Source organism: Gavialis gangeticus, unplaced genomic scaffold, assembly GCF_001723915.1.
Source record: "Gavialis gangeticus isolate Ggan-Ray unplaced genomic scaffold, GavGan_comp1, whole genome shotgun sequence".
Lineage (NCBI taxonomy): Eukaryota > Metazoa > Chordata > Crocodylia > Gavialidae > Gavialis > Gavialis gangeticus.
The window spans coordinates 3,528,487-3,533,115 of record NW_017729009.1 but is presented as its reverse complement, the minus strand read 5'-3'; the positions used below and the strand labels follow the sequence as shown (position 1 = coordinate 3,533,115).

Here is a 4,629-nt window from a genome sequence, read left to right as displayed (position 1 = left end):
AATATGCTGGAGGTTAGGGCTAGGATTCAGAGTGACCTAGACAAATTGGAGGACTGGGCCAAAAGGAATCTCATGAAGTTCAACAAGGTCAAGTTCAAAGTCCTGCACTTAGGATGGAGCAATCCCATGCACCAGTGCAGGCTGAGGCATGAATGATGCATGCCCCCAGAACCTGGGGGGGCATGGTGACCGTCCACAGACAGCGGCGGCAGTGGCAGCAGCAGTGGCATGGCAGCAACGAGTGGGGAGCTCCCACAGGCGGCTGTGGCGGGGGTGGGGGGAGAGTGGGGCAGGTTATGAGTGGCATCTGCCCACAGGCAGTGCTGGCAGCGTCAGCAGAGCTTCTGTTAAGGGGTGCACCGCCAATCTCAGAGGGTGCACATGCACCTGCGTACACCCCTTACACATCACCAATGGGCTGACGGCTGACTGGCTGCAGAAACGTACCTGGGGCTTACAGTGGACAATAAGCTGAACATGAGCCAGCAGTGTGCCCTTGTTGCCAAGAAGGCTAGTGGCATATAGGGCTGAACTGGTAGGAGTGTTGCCAGCAGGTCAAAGGAAGTGATTCTTCCCCTCTATTCAGCACTGGTGAGGCCTCATCTGGAGTACTGTGTTCAGTTTTGGGGCTCCCACTACAGAAAGGATGTGGACAAATTGCAGAGAGTCAAGCAGAGGGCAAGAAAAAGGGTGAGGGGGCTGCAGATTATGACTTATGGGGCAAGACTGAGAGAACTGGGATTATTTAGTCTAGAGAAGAGAAGACTGTGAGGGGACTTAATAGCAGCCTTCAAATACCTGAAGTGGGGTTTGAAAGAGGATGGAGCTAGACTCTTCTCAGTGATGGAAGATGACAGAACAAGGAGCAATAGTCTCAAGTTGCAGCAAGGAAAGTTTAGGTTAGATATTAGGAAGAATTTACTCACTAGGAGGGTAGTAAAACACTGAAATGGGTTACCCAGAGAGGTTGTGGAATCTCCACCCTTGGAGGTTTTCAAAACCTGGCTAGAGAAATCTATGGCTAGGGTGATCTAGTTGGGGATGGTCCTGCTTTGAGCAGGGGGTTAGACTAGATGACCTCCTGAGGTCCCTTCCAACCCTAATTTTTTATAATTTTATGGTTCTATGAGATAGATGGGTAGATATCACAAGTTATATGCATGTATGTCACAAGTTATATGCATCTGATAATGTGAGCTTTAGCTCATGAAAGCTTGCGCTATATAGATATAGTATATAACATCTGACTCTATTATGACTGTATATATTACAGGGTTTATCCGGTGTTTTTAGTTTAATTGGATTAATAATCACTGTTTCTCTGAATACTGCGTGTCACCATCTTTTATCTACACTGCTAATGCTCAGCATGTGTATAGTGCAGCAATTCTCATGCAGGGTGCTGTGGCACCCAGGACTGCTGGAAAATGCTTTTAAGGGTGCCTCCTCTGTTAACACTGTTAGGTGTGTGCAAACACTTGCACACAATTCACAAGATAAACTCAGAGATTTCAAGTAGGAATCCATAGTACTGGAAACATTTCTGATCTGTTGTAGTCTTTCTTTGCAACAAAAAATTGATCTATTATCTTTTTCATAGTCACAAATGAGTGATAGCTAAGAGCTGGCATTTTCCGAGTGGTGCTTTGAGTGTAGCGGACGGTGTCTGCGGTCTAAAAATGTTGAGAGCCACTGGTATAATGTCTCCCATCACAGGTTCACAACATATCTCACATACTTTAGTTAATTTAGCTTTACTCCACCCACTGGAGAAAAGTGAGATTAATACTTCTGATGGCAAACCTGATACCTAGTGGGATTAAATCCAACAAGTTGGACTAATTCTGGGTGTCTCAAACTGGACATCTGAAATTTTGGCCCATGTGGCTTGAGCAAGATCATGGGGTGAACTGATGGTCAAGCTAGAAACAGAATCCAAATCTCCTAACTCCCAGCAAGATCACTGACCTTTGGAACAACCAAAGAAGGGACAGGGGCTTGGAGAACCCATTGTCAGTTTTACATTGAAGCACCTTATTTAGGGAGTTGGATCAGTGCTCTGTGAACTACAAATACTGTGAAGCAGTGATGAATATGGTTGTTTGTTGAGCACTTCACGGTCATATCTAAGGGCTGGATTTAAGGAGCTCTCAGTAAGCCGGGATATAATACACGCAACAGAGTTTCACCCTAGACTCAAACCAACTTGGGTAACTTTCCCACTATCCTAGCCCATGGTGGATTTGCTGATCCAAGAGGTTCAGAGAAGAAGCTAAATTTTGGGGTACTAAAGGGAACTGAAATGCTGAGTGATCAGGCAGCCCTACTTGCAGGGACTGACAAACTTGCCACCCTATCACAGAGCATCCTGTGCCTCAAGCCATGAGCTCACCCAGAGTAGCCCTAAGCAATATTGCTGAAAAAGGAGGGTACAGTGCTTTAAGTATCCCAAGATCAGCTAAGGACCTGCAGCAGCAGAAGAGCAGCTGTGTGCTGGTACAAGCCGGAGGACAACAATGAGGGATGTCTGGCTTCTCTTGTCATCACCCCTCAGCTCCTATTACCAGATCCTGGTTGTATCCTGATGGAAGGTAAGTGAGTGTCTTACTCGTGGTTATTCACAGACAGGAAGCCAGCTGGGTGAAGGTATAACCAGCGACATTGCTTCCACCTGAAGGGGAACTCATCACCAGAAATCCAGGTTTTCCGTTTCCCATGAAAAATGGAAAGAACCACAGATTTCCCCCTTTACCAGATGAAAATGCGGATTTCTCATTTTACCAGAGAAACCATGGATTTTGCAGTTTTGCAAAGAGCTCTCTGCAGGCTGGCAGAGTTGCAACCTGCAAAGGGCTGGGAGGGAGCTGGAGGAGGCAAGGGGCACCATGTGCATGCATGCACATGGCCCCAGGTAGCCTGGAGAGCAGCTCCCGCAGGTAAGTGGTGTGGAGGGGGATTGAGGTCCCCATAGGGAGAGAAGGAGTTGGGCAGGTCCGGGGCTGCTGCCCAGCTGGGCAGTGCGTGGAGCTTGGGGCCTGGGGCCACAATGCGTACAGCCACAGGGTCTTGGCACAGAGTGGGATGGGGCCGCAGGTAGCTCATCTGAGGGGCAGGGGAGGAGGGGCCAGCTCCTTGCCACTGCATGCACTCCCAGAAGGTGGGGGGACCTGTGCCCCCAGATCTATGCATGGGGTGGGGTGGGGTGGGTTGCCTGCTGCAGGCTCAGGCTTCTGCCCTGCTGCCCTCCCCTGGGGCCTCTGCAGCCCAGCAGGTGTGACCCAGCACTGCAGGGTACAGCGGGTCACACAGTGAAGATGCTTGCCACTGTGAGCCTTACACTGCCTTGATGATGAGTCCCCTGTGCGTGTGGCAGGATTGGGGGTGGTGGTATGGGATTGGGCCCCTCACTGCTGCCGAGCAGGTGCATGGCCACAGCAGCGTGGAGCTCGAAGCGGCAAGGAGATCCCCTGTGCCGCCCCACTCTGCCCTGCAGTGCCGGGTCCCACCTGCTGGGAGGGAGCCTGGGCTCACAGCGGGCAGCCTGCCCCATGCCTGCCCCGCACACATATCTGGGGGGTGTGGGTCCCCCCTGCCCCTCGGGAGTGTGTGCAGTGGGGGGAGCCAGTCCCACATGCTCAAGCCCACAGCAGGGGGGAGCCAAGCTCCACGCTCCTCTCTGCTGCAGCAGCCACTAATTCCTGCCAGGCGCAGGGGGCTGTGGCCCTGGGTCCCTGGCCCCATAGCTCTGGCAGCTGGGGGCCTCCTCGGGCAGGGCTGGGGGTGGCGGTGGGGGTGGAGACTGAAGGCCTTTCATTTTAATCACAGATTCTGGGGGTTTTCTCATAGGATTTGACATGGGAGCTGATTTTTACCAGGGAAAACCAGGACCCCTGCATCACGTGCTGCACTGGGAATGGGACAGGCTTCTCCTTGTTCCACAAAACAAAGGTGTAATATCCAAGTGTGTGGAGATTGTGGGGCTCTTTTTATTAGTCATGGGCACAATTCCCTTGACTTCAGTAGAGCTATGCTGATTTATATCAGGTGAGGGTCTGGTCCAGTTTGGCTGAGCTTGGGAGGGGTGCTTCACAAGTCACTGCCTAATATTGCTCCTATAACTTATCTATTGCCAACCTTGTCCCTTCTGTCTCACACAGCCGGGGCACTGTGTAAAGCTTCTTAGTCTGAATGGTTTGCTTCCAAATCTGCTTCACTTAGTAGTTTGTCTTTTCCCCCAGCCCATGGGCAAGAAGTTGATGTGACTCCTTGTCCACTGGTGCTAGGGTAGATTTCCTGCAGCCTGCACAAAAGCTCTGTAGAGCTACTTAGGTTGACCTCATGGAAGCCACATTATTTAGTGCTGTATGGTGTGACTGATGGCCCCAAACCACATGAGGGATGAGCATAAAGAATCTCCTAAACATACTAGAGCAGGTTGCCAAGAGAAACTCTACCCCCTTTAAGCCCCCAGTGCATGCTCATGCATCCTGCCGAGTGCCATCATAAACTACCCCGGCAATTACTTACTTTATTTCCTTAAAACATGAGACTGTCTGCAGAGACCCGACCCCAGTGAAGCCTCACACTGCAACTCACACCTGACCTTCATTTATTTCTTCATCTCCAAAA

The 4,629-nt window shown here is 50.7% G+C and overlaps 1 long non-coding RNA gene across 1 annotated transcript in view; it reads left to right on the top strand.

Annotated features, from left to right (window-relative positions):
• The first annotated feature begins 476 nt into the window (after window positions 1–476).
• The window catches only part of LOC109292693, a 14,444-nt gene continuing 10,291 nt past the window's right edge, over window positions 477–4,629 (top strand). Inside the window, exons 1-2 of the long non-coding RNA XR_002096168.1 lie at window positions 477–488; window positions 2,043–2,045. This is a non-coding gene — a long non-coding RNA (uncharacterized LOC109292693). The remainder of the gene's footprint in view (window positions 489–2,042; window positions 2,046–4,629) is intronic.